Raw genomic sequence first — 15,604 nt, 5'->3', positions numbered from 1 at the left:
ATTCCTGTGCAATAGGTGACTCAAAAGCACATGAGGCCTATGACTCATGCCCAGGATCTTAAAAACTCAATAGGTCTTGCAGCTCTGGACACTGCCTGCCCTACACCGAGCCCAGGTTCAAAGAGGTGATAACAGGACTAACCCTTTGAACAGGGCAGTGGTCCCATTTAGCACGCAGCACAAGTGGCCATCTCTTTGAGAAGGGCAATGGCTCTTGGTAAACAACTTAAGGGGCCCTCCCTTTGAGAAGGGCAGTGGCCCTGGTAAACAACTTAACAGCCAGGGAAGGGCGGCCACAGGAGAAGAACAAAAACAAAATGGAGTATGGGGACAGCTGTAAGAAACAAAATGAAATAGGGGGATAGCTGTAACAGACATACACTAGGGGTGAAATCGATCTAAGATATGCAACTTCAGCTACGTGAATAGCGTAGCTGAAATTGAAGTATCTTAGATTGAGTTACCTCGCATCGTGAGGATGGTAGATCGATGTCCGCGGCGCCACCTGTCGACTCCGCTACCGCTGTTCGCGTTGGTGGAGTTCCAGAGTCAACAGGAGCTCGTTCAGGGATCGATATATCGCGTCTAGATGAGACGTGATATATGGATCCCCGAGAAATCGATTGCTACCCGCCGATACGGCCGGTAGTGAAGACGTAGCCTGAGATGGCCCTGGTTTTGAGGGTCCAGCTTGGCATCTCTGCTTGTGACACTGAAAATTTGTCCTGACTTCAACAGAACTCCCCTGGTTACCTAAACTCAAAACCACATGTTGCTGAATTTGGTTCACATAGCATTGCCTCTCAGCTCCATCTCTCTCACTGTCTCCCAGCTGTTCAGCACAACAGCTGCTAGATGTAGCAGAACTGCAGTGGTGGCCCCCAGGTCAATGGGAAAGGATCTACGTCTGTTTATGTGGGGTGAAGAGAAAACAAGATGATAGAGGATGCCAACATTCGAAGCACAAAATAAAGGTCTGAGCTGGTGTCAGAGGCATGAGTGTGCACCTGTAGGGTGGGGGAGACATGGTTTAAATGTATTTAGGTTAAGATTTTCGAATCTATTGGATTTGCCTAGTAAATTCCCATTATTTTTTAATTGGGAACCGGGTGTCCAAATCCTGAGTGCATCTGAAAATCTCAGCCTAACCTAAATGGTGTTGGTAGTAGAAAACATATAGTGGACATAGTGGAGTCAATTCATGGAAGAATGGAAAGTAATTTTGGACACAGCAGTAAATAGATCAATGTTTGTTAACATCCTGATCCTCAATTTTGTACAAGTGCATAGACACTAGTGACTAGGAGTTTTACAATATTTGTCCAGGTATTTTTATCTCAGATATGAGATCAAGCCCTAACTTAGTTCACAGAAAGGGCAACTGAAAATTGCAATGCATTAAAGATGGGATTTTCAAAGGAACTAAAGCGGCATGGTATCTAACTCCCTTAAATTTCCTATGAAAATCCCAACTACAGCCACTATTGACCTGGACTAAATTCAGACCAGTGGATTAGAGTTGATAAAGCTCCATTTCCCCCAGTTCTACCACTGCCCTTTTGTACAAAAAACACCCAACTTTTACACAACCATTCAATCTAGTTTTATTATTTATCCTGTTTTTAGTATAGCCTTTCCTGGGCATAACTTCAAAGAGTCTTTGTAATGCAGATTGGAGATGGGGGAAATCTTTTAATCTTCAGGCCCCAAATTCTCTCTTACAGTTGATGCTGGTGGAGAGAAAGATACATTTTCCTTTCCTTTAAGGCTCATCTCAAATCATCCCTGTAAAGATAAAGGTTCACAGATGCAGAATGCAGCACACAGTTGTGTCTTGGAAACCCAGTTGGTGCACTGAAGCTAACTCCTCCCAGCTGAGGCCAGCATAGCTCCTAGTGCCTCAGTGCAGGCAATTTTTCAGCTCACATTGAAAAATTACTATCTGGTTATTATAGCCCACTGCCTAAAGTTTACAGAGCAATATGTACAAAGCAGGTTGTTTTTAAACCCTATTTCTGTCCGCAGAGTCCAGTCCCCTTCTGCCTCTTTGAGTATCTGACCCCGCAAAATTCAGAAGGTGCTAACGGACAGCCAAACCCATCCAAGAGCACCCTGAGTGAAGGAAGGCCAAGTGTAATCTGCGATGACACAAAATCCCACTGCCCATGCTCCGTGGCAGCAAGAGGAACCGTTACTATTCCTTAAATGAACAGCTCTGAGAGCAAGAGGACTCCCTAGAAAGAACACCCATGAATTTCCCCAAATAGCAAACTTTTACTAAGCAGTTACCTCAATAAAGTTCAGCAGCAGGGAGTTCCCGTTCATATGTGCAGAAAGATATGGCTTTCTGAAAGCACCTGCAGCTTCAGGCACTGAAAGATAGCCTGGCAATGTCTGGAAGATCAGTTCAGAGACTGTTTGTCACTGAATGAGTTCCGAACGAGGAACACATGATGCACTCTATGCCAGACATTTGTTAACTATTGGAAAACTATGTCTACCATAGTACCCCTTTTTTGTCCCACACCTTCCTCGATGGTGACATTGGCTGGGGGTACCAATTTGGGACCACACTAAGAAACTGGACGGATACGAACTTCCTGCAGCACTTACATCTGTGATTCCTATAAGGGATCCAGGGTGAGGAGGGAGAAGTGAAACCAGCCAATCTTGTCTTCAAAGTTCTTGCCCCTACAGAAGCAAAGAGGAATTATTTCCAGGTCATGACCTTATTTATTAAAAGAGCATGCTACCAGCTAAAGGGAAAACTCATTTCCTTGTATCTCTGTTCCTTTTTCATTTGCACAGAAACCAGATCCATGTTTCTGAAGAGGTCCCCTGGATCTGCTACTTATTCCCCTCACTGTTTGGGACTTTACATATGGTTGCATTGGAAACCATTAGAACATCAGTTCCTCCCCCACCCCCAAATCAGACTTCAGCTACAGGTGTTTGTTTCATTAGTCTGCTCAGGGCATGTGTGTAATCAAGGTAAATCAGGTGAAACACGGACTGAACATGCAGTTCATCACAGCAGACTCCTCCTAGTCCTAAAAGTGGCAATGTGGTTGCCTCTCCCACACACCAATCACCACGACTCTGAGACCTCAAGTGTTTGAGAATTTTAGCTGCTTCCCTACCCAACTTCCTCACGTTGCAACATGGACTCCTTGGCTTCCCAGCTTCACCTGAAAGATAGATAAAATCCCTGCATGCATAAACAGGGGAGTAGCTACTAGAAGCAGGGAGGTGATTTTACCCCTGTATAAGGCACTGGTGAGTCTGATACTGGAATACCACATCCAGTTCTGGTGTCCAGATTTTAAAAAGGACATTGAAAAACTGGAGAGGGTTCAGAAATGAACCATAAAAGTGATTCAGGGGCTGGAGAAAATGCCTGATAGTGAAACTTAAGAAGTTCAATCTGTTTAGTTTAAATCAAGAAAAGGAAGCTTGAGAGAGGTGACCTGATTACAGCGTACAAGAACCTTCATGGGGAGAAAATACAGGGTCCTATAGGTCTCTTTAATCTAGTGGAGAAAGGCAGAACAAAACCAATGTCTGGAAGTTAAAGCCAGGCACATTCAAATTAGAAATAACGCACATTTCTAACAGCAAAGGTGACTGAACAAACTCCCAAAGCACGGTGGATGCTCCATTCCTTGCTGTCTTCCAATCCAGACTGAATTCTCTGGCCAGTATTAAACTGGAGATCAGACTAGGCAATGTAACGGTTCCTTCTGGCGTACGAAGATCTGGCTTTTCAATATGGCCATACGAGCAGTTGCTAAGGGCACAGCAGTTACAGACAAGGAAACAGCACAATGAAGTTACCTGGAGATGCTGTGAGGCAAGAGCTAATGCAGGGAACTATTTTAAAGAACCATGCAGGGAGAACAGCTGAGTTTCAGAAAGGGGAAGGAGTCAAGGAGTCATAGTGGGGGTTACTAGGTGATGTTCTATGCCCCCCTACAATGCAGGAAGTCAGACTAGAGGGCTATAATGGTCTTATACCTCCTGGCCTTAAACTTTGACCCCATCTACTATGGGAAATGCCCAGATTTCACAGCAGGCCTGAAATGGAAGCCACACAGGGAATTAATGCTTCTCTCCTTCCTTGGTGTAGTGGGGTCTGCTCAGGGCACATGTGGCATCAGGGTGGAGCAGGTGAAAGATTGACTGAACATACAGTTCATCATGGCAGACCCCACCCACGCCCTCAAACCCAGCTGCAGCATCACCAATGGCAAAAAGAGGGGTCTCATGGGTCTGAGAAGAAACTTCTTGTAGGCTGGGTCTCCCCTCCACACCCATCCTCAAGATAGCTCCCATACATCCAATTATGGGCTGTCTCATACAGTAGTGCACTTCCCCCAATACTAAGTGTCTGTCCAAGGGGCACTCATTGTGCCACAAGAATGAGGACCTTATCCCCAATATTTCCGGAGTCTGAGACATAGGAACATAGGTCTCGCCATGGAAACTGAAGAATTAAAAAGTGCCTCAAACATAGGGACAGTTGTGTGGTGACAGTTCTGGACTGGGACATCTGGGCTCAGTTCTCAGCTCTGCCACAGACTCCCTGGGTGACCTCAAACAAATCCTTTTAAATCTCAGATTTGGGTACCTAACTCCAGTGGGCTCCTTTGAAAATTTCAGTCTTCAGCTCTCTGTACCTCAGTTTCCCATCTGCAATACTGATACTTCCTCTTTTCTATCCTTTATAAGGATAAGTAGACAAAGCCAACAAAAATCTTTGGGAAAAGGATGGTCTCTAATAAAGTGTCTGTACAAACCCTAGCACAGTAGGGCCTCTAGGCTACAGTGTAACACAGCTAATAAAACAGTGGATGGGCCCATCAAGTCAAGCATTCTGCCTCTAGCAACACATCCCTGGCTACTTCCTAAGAGACCAGAACAAGCCTTGAAAGCACAGGAGCTGATTCTCTGTATCTCAGCTCAGGTAGGCCATAAAACCCTCAGTTCCTTTTCTTTAAGGCCCTACTCAGTTGGAGGCCCTTACCCTACTGTCCTTGGCGCTCAGGTCCAGGATGTTTCATTACAGACCATTTTCAAGATTCAGTTACAGTACTTAATGTTTCCACTTCAGCCCCAATCATTTCATGGGGAGTGAGGAGTAAGTCTTCATCCTCAGCCTCTCCACAATCTGAAACGGCAAAGAAACATTCATAAGAGCGCGACCAACACAGCCTCTTCCTCTCTCCTACTGTAGCAGCTACACCAGAGATCAGAGTTGCCACTGGACACATCTATACCTAATTCCCAGCACACCACAGCCCAGTTCTACGGGAGCATATCTAGGCAGAAAGAGATAACACTATACATGGAGGGGAAAACAGCAGGAGTACAAGGAAGTCACTTCTGGGCTGGAGGGAGGCAGCGAGCGCAAAGTGCAACAGGAAAAGGGAGGGGAATATTTTAGCGGACAATTGGGTAAGCTCCCTCCTGATGCTTACAAAAGATCACATGGCTCTTTTAACATGCACAGTGAGCAGGCAGGATCTCAAATTTTGTTAAGGCCTCAAAACAAAAGACCGAACAGCTTCAGACAGAAAGCATTAATTTATCTGCAGTGGCAGGAGGAAGAGATGAAACAGTCCTGGACTATGAGGACTTAAAATCTGAAGGCCTCAAGACATGTGAAGCCACAAGTCACTCCTATACTCCACTGCCACATCTGAACATTGGATTAATCAACACAGCTGGTAACAGATACTTTGACCAAGTCAGAGTAGAAAAACATCTGCTACATTACAAAGGCCAAAGCTGAAGGTTTGACACACCTCAGCCTGCACTATTTGGGGGAAGGGAGATAGATCAGGGCAGGATTAGGCCTCCCAGACCACCTAGCAGGAATACCCTAGAGTCCTCTCTCCAGGTTGGAAATTTTAGGTCTTGCTAAAGCACTTATAGAGGTAGCCAAATAGAACCCAGGAGTCCTGACTCCCAGTCCCCCTTCTGTACAACTAGAAGTGATTTCCCTTGCTCTAACCACTAGTCTACATTCCCCCAGAGTTGGGAATAGAACCCAGGAGTCCTAAATCCTAGCCCCCTGTTCTAACCCATTATAGTTGCCCCTAGATTTTGACAGTTTTGCTGTTATGTAGTGTTTAACCCCCTGGGCAGGGATTCCCCATTTCTCTGTAAAAAGCCAATCTCATACCAGCTCACTGAGTCTCATATCTGGAACGTGGCATTTCTCCAAAGCAACTGTTTCCTCCCAGCTCATCAATTCCATTTTCAGCCTAAAATGAAGAGATATCAACAGTGGTTTAGGATACACAGACCAAAACATGGCAACCAGACGACATCCAACCCTGCCATAGCTATGTCAGAAAATTGATTTTTAAAGGTTACAGTAGAGACAGGATTGTAAAAGCCTCCACAGCAGGATGTTCCCACCTTTAGGAATAAGCAGCAGCAAGTCACCAATAATGCAGAAGCTACACCAACTAAAATTAATACAGTAATAAGGGTTTGTCCTTCTCTAGTTCCTTTCTTCCAAACATCTCCAACAAAGGCTTTCAGAGGAGTCTAAGCGAATTAGGCACCTTACTTATCCCCTTAGGCTTCTCTGACAAGCCCAGCACAAGTGCTTTACAAATATTAAGTCTCATCCACCCTGTGAAGTCAATATCATCCCCACTGTATAGCTGGGGAAACTAAGGCACAGAGTGGCAAATCACTTGCCTAGGGCCACACAGCGAGAGGCAGAGCCATGAATAGAACCAAATGAAGGTCAATCTCAATTCACCCTTCTCTAATAAGCAAGCCCCACCTCCTCCCAGCACCAGAAACAGAGCTCCCATTATCAACTATCGGAGCACCTCACAATTTCTTCCTGGTGATGTAGGGCATTGCTATTATCTACATTTTACAGATGGGGAACTGAGGCAGAGGGCCAGTTTTTTAAATGTCTGTGGGCACCTAAAGAGGCAGATTAAAATCAGTAGGGGTTAGGCACCTAGGCACTTCTGAACATCTCACTATGCATGGGGGGAGGGATAGCTCAGTGGTTTGAGCATTGGCTTGCTAAACCCAGGGTTGTGAGCAGGGAGGTTGGACTAGATGATCTCCTGAGGTCCATTCCAACCCTAAGAATCTATGATCTGCATCTTTAGGTTCTCCAGTACCTATAGAAATCTGGCCCAGAGAGACTAAAACTTGCACAAGGTCACACAAGAATTTTGTGGTGGAACAGGAAATTAAGCCCATGTCTCTCAAATCCCAGGCTAGCATCCTAATTGCTGGTGCATCCTTCCTCTCAGCCAAAAGGCTTTACACTTCCAGTCTCAGCTCTTCCTGATTTACTTTGCGATTTTTAAAACTAGACTGAACAAAGTGATAAAAAGCAGACTGTAGGGAACAATCCTGCACTAACCCCAAGATGACAGGCCTGTTAGGCCACACATTCTACCTAGCTCTAACCTTCTGTGTTAGAATAATCCTTAACTGAACCCATTACTGCCCTGAATCAGCCTCCAGACTTTATCCCACTGCCTCACTTGCAGATCCAACCCCCAGAGCAGGGCAGGGAACCTTTCTGTTAAAGCCCGGCTGCTTGCAGCCTATGGCGTTTGCATTCTGTATGTGAAATCCTTTGAGGCTTCAGATACTGGGCTCTTGGATATCTTTCTAACCTGCATAAAAGTTATTGGCTCTCTTTATTGTGGTAAGTACTACAGATCAGGTAAAAGTTGCAGGCTGGGATCACTCACACGTTATGAAGTACCCAACCACTAGAAGCTAATAAGGGATCAAAAACAACAATATTTGATAATTTGCTCTTTTTCTAGGAACTCCCATCTAAAGATTTGAGTGTTTTATAATCATGAATGAATCAAGCATCACATGCTTCCTATGAAGTATTATTCACATTGTACAAGTGAGGAGACTGAGGTACAGAGGGGCAAGGGCAAAGTGGCTTGCTCAAAGTCACCCCTGGGATAGCATCAGAGCCAATAGTCAGGAGTCCTGGCTCCCAGCCCACCAGCCATTAGACCTCACTACCCTCCCAGGGCTGAGGTAGAACCCAGGAGTCTTAACTCCCTGCTCACCCACCCTCATCATGAAACTGCTTTTCTAAAAGGGGGTCTGGATGGCATGTGGGGTTTGGCAAAGCCGGTGGAAGTTTTACCACTGGAGTCAGATTGGGCTCAAGACAGCCTCTGAATTTCACCCTGTCTTTCAAAGACAGCAGAGCTCACTCAGCTTTCTTCTCTTGTAAATAAGCTTCCATTTATTTACTTCACTGGTGCAGCATGCAGTTTCATCAGCAAATTATAAAGTGGGGAGAACAGCCAGACCAAAACTGAGGCCTGGAGTCACCTTCAACTCCCACACTCTCCCCCAGCACACAGGCCACACACAGCGTGGGCAATTTCACCATTACCAGCAGCAGCATTTTTGAACACCAAGTCAAACCCACTTCCGGCTCATTCTACATCCCTGAAGAGACTGCTAGAACACATAGCAGAGAAGGCACCTTGCTGATCCAGCCTCCCTCCTCAGCAGGGACATTCTTTGTTCAACCTTCACCAGCTCACCCACCACCTGGTTTTTCCTCTTAAAAACAGATCTGTACATAAAAACATCTGCTGCTCTTTATGATGGTTTGCCTATGGCAGGAGGAGTGGATCTCAGGGCTTTGCTCTCTACTCACAGCTCTGGAAGGGAATGTGCTGGAGTAAAGGGCAGAATTAAGCATCAGAACTCCTGCCTCAGCTTCCGAGCTCTGCAGCACACTCCCTGGCTGCCCTGAAACAAGCCATCAAATCATACAGGGGCAGGGAGAAGAGAAAGAGATGGATAAACTCATTCTACAGCATGTGTGACTTCATGCAGACCTGAAGAGGAACACTGCAGACACACAGTAATTTATTAAAACACAGGAACAAATCATGCGTCTGTTTCACCCAGGGACTGCAAAGTCAATGGGGATTTCAGGGGTGTCACTGAAGATCACACAGCACCAGTTTTAACAAATCACTTTCCCACTAATCCCCTGCCTTTGGCCCTATGTGAAGGGGTGGCCTATGGATTCTCAATTCAACAGCCCTAAGGACAAATTCAATCCACGGGAAAACCTTTCTCCACCACACACAGTTTAACTACATTTATTCCAATCTTAAAACATGGGTGGATGGCGAAGGATTCAAACAGAGCTAAAGATCTTGCAACTTACCAAGCACGCTGGTCTGGGAGCACAGGAACAGGAAACGTGCAGGAAGCACAGTGATGATGAAAGAGAGAAAGATGAGAGGAAGTGATAGGTGGGACAGAGAAGAGAGCAGCTTTGCAATTGGCTGAGAGCATAAACCTGTCAGTCTCTCATTTCCTTGAATCAAAAAGGCAAGATGCTAAACATTAATCCTTTGAGGCTTCAAACCGTGTGGCTACAGACCTTTACAGAGCTGGTTTTAGGAAAAACGTGTGACAGAAATTGGTGGTTTTCTGTGAAATCTCTCAAAAAGATTTTTCAGTCTGTATTAGAGAATGCAATCTTGGGCCAACATTTTAAAACCCAGGCTGGAGTTCTTAGAGAACTGTCCGGAAATCCTGATTGTAGGGTCTAAATGGAGCTGATATTCAAAAGTGCTGAATAACCCTACTCAGCATTTCTGAAAGTCACTTATTTAGGAGGCTAAATCAGGGTGTAGGAATAAAAATTTAAGCTCTTGGTTTTGAAAAATTTAGCCCTGGAATTTTGGGGTCATTTTGATCCCCAAACCTTTACAAATAGTGTAATATCAATAAAAAAATTCACATTTATATAGCATTTGGGATTTTCCTCATTCTGAAGTCCCAGGACTGGACAATACAGAAGGATACTGGCAATAGAGAGCCAAATTTCAAAAGTAGCTAGGCACCTAACTCCCATAGGGTTAGGCACCTAATTTGCTTAAATGCCTTTGGCAACCCTAATATATATATATACAGAATCAGAGTCAACAAAAGCTGTGGGAGGGATCTGCAATGCAGGACATCGATAACATTTGTGGGTAATATAAATGTGGGAAATCTTGGCAAAATCTGCAAAGGAAAATAATAAAATCCCTTGTGTACAATGTTTCCTACCAGACTGCTCTCTCGATTACACTGATGTAACCCCATTATCTTCAGTGAAGTTGCTTCAGGTTTAATCTGGTATATTTCGCAACAGAATTTTCCTTTCTGTCTGTAGTACAAAGGTAGGTATCATTGTTGCCATGTTATGGGTGGAGAAACAGGCACAGGAGATGAAGGCCCAGATTCTCAAAGGTATCGAGGCATATAACTCCCACTGAAAATTAAGCACCTAAATATCTGTGAGATCTGGGCCCAAGTAACTTGTCTGAGTCACTGGCCAAGATGAGAATAGAATCCAGGTGTCCTGATTCATGTCCCCTTTATAACCACCCACTCACCCACCTCCTAGAGTCCAGTATAACACTCAGGGGTCCTGACTTCCACGTCCTCCTTTTCTGACCACTAAATTAGATTCTCCTCCCAAAACTGGGAATAAAACCTTGGAGTCTGGACTTTCAACCCCCCTCCCTCACATACTTTGCAGTGAAGCCAGAGACAAAAGAATTGATTTAGCTTCTCAGCAATGGCACCTCGACTGTTCAGTGGCCCCACTGATTGTTTGGCAGGCTTCCTGCTTTGCATGTACTTAAAATTTGTTTTGCTGTTAGTTTTTGAGTCTTTGTGCAATTAGAGCAGACACAAGGGGCTGTGGGTGCTGCAGAATCTGTAACTATACAGTGAACTTTTACTACAGGCCATGAGCTGTGACAGTGATTTTCAGAGTGACTTCAGGGCATTATGTGCCCAACTCCCACTGACTGCACAATGAGAGTTAGGCAACTAACATCCTTAGACCCCTTTGAATATCCCAAACTTAATATACAGAGATTTCTGTCTTGTCCCCTTGTATCCTCATTTTCCTTGCACAACCCTAACCCTAAGCGGCCAGATGATTAGCCCAAGGTTCTGAAATCTGACATTTTTCAGTAGTACATATAGAAGCTGAGGTGGCAACTGTGTGATCTTCCCTCAGTCACCATTCTCTGGACGTGTGCTTGTACCCTGCCCTAGAGGGACTCTTGCTGTATATGACAGAGGATTCCTCTCTGCACACTCCTGGACCTCTCTATAGTAATGGAGCACAAGGGTGCAAATATATTTCCAGTGATGTTGACATTTGTGTGTTGGGGATACGTCCTCTAGGAACCGCACAAAGATCCCCAGTCCATTTCTTAAGGCCACCATGAAGCCATCACAAGGCACAAACTTTGATGCTTATGCCAACATAGTCAGCAGTTTGCCCTTGTCTGCCAAGAAGGCCAACAACATGTTGGGCTGTATTAGTAGCATTGCCAGCAGATCGATGGAAGTGATTATTCCCCTCTATTCAGCACTGGTGAGGCCATACCTGGAGTATTGCATCCAGTTGTGGTTCCCCCACTACAGAAAGGATGTGGAGAAATTGGAAAGTGTCCAGAAGAGGGTAGCGGAAATGATTGGGGGCTGCGGCACATGATTTACAATTACAGGCTGAGGGAACTGGGGTTATTTAGTCTGCAGAAGAAAACAGTGAGGGGAAATTTGATAGCAGCCTGATCCTGAGGTCTCTTCCAACCCTAATCTATGATTCTATTATTGTAGAGAAAGAGGGAAGGACTAGGAGATGAGGTGGCACAAAATCCATCTAGCTCTTGAGGAATAAAGACAAAATTCGCTACAAAATATTTTGACTATAGGCTGTTATCCCAAAGTGCCAAAAATTACAGATGGGGTCTAAATAAATGTCTCCTAGTGAATTACCTATCCACTCTCTGTAAGTAACCCCCATGTTACAGTTGAAGAAACCAAGGCACAGGGATTTGAGGTAATTTATTCACATATCTGGGCTTATATCACAGCAGTTCTAGTGTCTTGATCACTTCTCTAGTCCCTGCTGCCTAGCTGTACTTGTTATCATTTGAGGCTGGGATTCTCAAGGGAGTATAAGGGACTTAGGCAACCAAGATGTACATGCCTTGCTTCCTTAGGCTCCTTTGGGAATCCCACCCTTCATTTTCTGACATTCAAGAAAAGCCCAGCGCTTAGAAATATCAAGCTAGACACAGGGCCAGATTACAAATGGGTTTAGGCACGTCAATATGGAGATAGATGCCTATTGGGATTTTCAATATGACCTAAACAGGTTAGGCACCTAATTCTCATTGAATGTTCATGGGATTTAGCCAACTAGCTCACTTAGGAGTTTTGATAAATCCTATTGGGTGCTTGTCTCCATCTTTAGGTGCCCAAATCTCTCCATAATCCTGGCCTACGGAAGCTAGGGTAGAGGAAGTGTACCGGTGGGAGATCCTAAGGCCTGTGCCATGCAGGGGTCAGACAAGGGGCTCATAATGGCACCTTTTGACTTGAAATCCATTAATTTATTAACTTTTGCCTCTGGGCCTCAGCTTCTGAGCTGTGCAGAGCTTCAGGGAGGGAGTCCTGCAAGCCCTTAGGAAATAGACATGGATAGACAGCCTTCTACAGCGTCAGTCCTCTAGTGTCTGTGAAGCTCAAAGTCAGCTACACACAGCTCATCTACGGAGAGTAACAGGTTTGAATCTAATTCTGTCAGTTCATTCTCAGAGTGAGGGGCAAATGGGCTCTTACATATCTGTGTCTTTGGCTTCTAGATACTACAGCAGTAGGAACAATGAAGAGAGAAATAATGACCAAAGAAGCCTGGTACTTGAGGATCGAATGCATCACAAGCTGGGGAAAAATCCACAGTGACCAGCACAGTAAGTTCACTATATAAATATTGTTGTTGATTAATATACAGAGAAATGTAAGAGGCTAAACATAAATTACAATTTGAACCCTTTAAGGCTTTAGCTGTCAATTAAGTCAGACATCTAGACCCAATCAGAGAAAAAATCAGTGCAAGATGTTGACTTAGTATTGAAGCCCAAAATCAGAATTTTTTTCAGGATTTGTCAATCAAAAATGTATTTGTTTTTATCTAATTACTAATGTTAACTGGAAATATTAAGTTAAGAGCAGAAGAAAATTGTGGTTTTCAGTTTTCCAAAAAAATTAAATAGATTTTTGCTAAGTAGAGAAGAATCTTTCCCCGGACATATTTGCTTAGTTCAAAATCCCATTTTTTGGGGAAAAAATGGACGGAAAATTTCTAACCACCCCAAATTGGAAACTGAGCTTTAAAGAAAGGCGAGGAACCTTTTTTTTTTTTTTTTAATACAGCAATTTCAAATCTGTTTGTTCTGTTGCAACCATGTTTACTTCTGTTTTAAAGGAATACTTATGGCAAGGTAAAATACAAGCAAGCAGCAAAGCCCGCAGATTGTGTTTTATACACACTAGCCCTTGTAAACTCAGATTCAGAGATGCACCAGCCACCTGATGCCTCTCTAGCTCAGTCCTGCTCAAGGACAGAGAGGAGGTCAAGGAGGATAGAAGGAAGATCTCCGGCTCGCGCCTCGTATCCTCTAAACCACACTGCTGCCAGCTGAACACCAATGCTGTAAACAGGTGCAAAGAACACACACATAGTAAAACACAGCCCTTCTATAATTGAGATCACAGTCCTAGTAGACAAGGCAGAGGAAGGGGGCGGGGGAGTGGGAGGGAAGGTGTCATGATATAATTCCCCACTCTGAACCTTAGAGTCCAAAAGATGGGGTACCAGCATGAATTCCTCTAAGCTCAATAACCAGCTTAGAACCTGTAGTGCTGCCACCAACCAGGAATTCCAGTGCCTGGTACACTCTAGTCCCCACAAAACCTCGCCCGGGGACCCCCAACACCCAGTCCCTCTGGATCTTAACACAAGGAGAGTAAACCCTTTCCCTCACCGTGCCTCTCCCAGACTTCCCCTCCCTGGGTTACCCTGGAAGATCACTGTGATTCACTCCCTGAATCTTAAAACAGAGAGGAAAATTCACCTTTCCCCCTCCTTCTGTTTCCCCCTCCCAGACTCTCCCTGAGAGAGAAAGTAATCCTAACACAGAGAGAAATTAACCTCTCTCTCCCCCTTCCCTCCTTTCCCCCCACCAATTCCCTGGTGGTTCCAGACCCAGTCCCCTGGGGTCTCACCAGAATAAAAAAAAACAATCAGTTTCTTAAACAAGAAAAGCTTTTAATTAAAGAAAGAAAAAAACAGTAAAAATTATCTTTGTAAATTTAAAAAATGGAATAGGTACAGGGTCTTTCAGCTATAGACACTGGGAATACCCTCCCAGCCTAAGTATACAAGTACAAATTAAAATCTTTTCAACAAAATACCAATTTGAACCCCTTCCAACCAAATACACATTTGCAAATAAAGAAAACAACCATAAGCCTAACTCGCTTTATCTACCTAGTACTCACTATTCTGAACTTATAAGAGCCTGTATCGGAGAGATTGGAGAGAAACCTAGTTGCATATCTGATCCCTCTGAGCCCCCAGAGTAAACAACCAAAATCTAACAGCACACACACAAACTTCCCTCCCTCAAGATTTGAAAGTATCCTGTCCCCTGATTGGTCTTCTGGTCAGGTGACAGCCAGGCTCACAGATCTTGTTAACCCTTTCCAGGCAAAAGAGATATGAAGGACTTTTGTGTTATTAACTCTTACTTATCTGTTTATGACAGAAGGAAACAGAGGCACAGGGAGGGGAAGTGATTTACTCATGGTCACCCAGCAGGTCAGTGGCAGAATCAAGAACAGAACCCATGTTTCTTGATTGCCACTGACCCGCAGGGCACAGATATGAAGGTAGAGGGGGAAACGATAAAACAGAGCAGTAACAGAGGGATTCACCTAGCACATCATCAAACAGAGACACAAGCGCAGCGGGTATTTGCAGCCATGAATCAATCTCTAAGCAGGTAGCAGGCTATCTCAGAACTCATTGTGGAATCACAGATGAGCTGGCGCTCAGCACACTGTGTGTGTCTGTGTCATGTTCAGGGGCAACTCAGAGTTTTTTGCCTCCCCAAGCACAGCAGTCAGGCAGCCTTCGGCAGCATTTCTGCAGGAGGTCCACCGGTCACATGGATTCAGTGGCTGTTCTGCTGGTCCCGCACCTTTGGCGTACCTGCCACCGAACTCCTGCCAAAACTGTGGGACCGGCAGACCTCCCACAGAAACGCCGCCACAGAAACGGCTGCCTGACTGCCGCCCTCACCGCAACCGGCAGGCCGCCCCCCGCGTCTTGCCAGCCCAGGCACTCGCTGTGCTGGTGCCTGGAGCCACCCTTGGTCATGTTTCCCTGGGAAGAAGGAATCAGGCAGTGCTGGTGGTTTAGAAGTTTCCTGTCCAAGTTGTTACCTTGCTGTTTGTCCTAAGAAGAACTGACTGGAAAAGACTTAGATCATCGAGTCCAATTCCCTGCTCTCACTGGAAACCCAGTCATATAATCCCGATCAAAAACTGATCCAGCCCCATGTTAACACTAGTTAGCTTGTTTGTCCCCAACAACTCCTATTTGGACGCTGTGGCAGAGCTTCCCTCCTCTGATGGGGACAAACCTTCTTCTCATTTCCAAGCTGAATTTACTCCCGGCCAATTTATCCCCATTCCTTCTTGT

General features: G+C 44.9%; 3 non-coding genes across 3 annotated transcripts; all 3 read right to left on the bottom strand.

Moving 5' to 3' along the window:
- Nucleotides 1–2,049: 2,049 nt before the first annotated feature.
- On the bottom strand, nt 2,050–2,197 carry LOC127033432 (small nucleolar RNA SNORA79). The gene has a single exon (XR_007769112.1). It is a non-coding gene; the product is annotated as a small nucleolar RNA SNORA79 (small nucleolar RNA).
- Nucleotides 2,198–2,962: 765 nt separating this feature from the next.
- Nucleotides 2,963–3,040, bottom strand: LOC127033435 (small nucleolar RNA SNORD126). Its single transcript, XR_007769115.1, has one exon. It is a non-coding gene; the product is annotated as a small nucleolar RNA SNORD126 (small nucleolar RNA).
- Nucleotides 3,041–4,129: 1,089 nt separating this feature from the next.
- Nucleotides 4,130–4,207, bottom strand: LOC127033441 (small nucleolar RNA SNORD126). Its single transcript, XR_007769121.1, has one exon. It is a non-coding gene; the product is annotated as a small nucleolar RNA SNORD126 (small nucleolar RNA).
- Nucleotides 4,208–15,604: the final 11,397 nt, after the last annotated feature.

This window comes from Gopherus flavomarginatus, chromosome 12, assembly GCF_025201925.1.
Source record: "Gopherus flavomarginatus isolate rGopFla2 chromosome 12, rGopFla2.mat.asm, whole genome shotgun sequence".
NCBI lineage: Eukaryota > Metazoa > Chordata > Testudines > Testudinidae > Gopherus > Gopherus flavomarginatus.
This window is presented reverse-complemented; position numbering and strand designations above follow the sequence as displayed.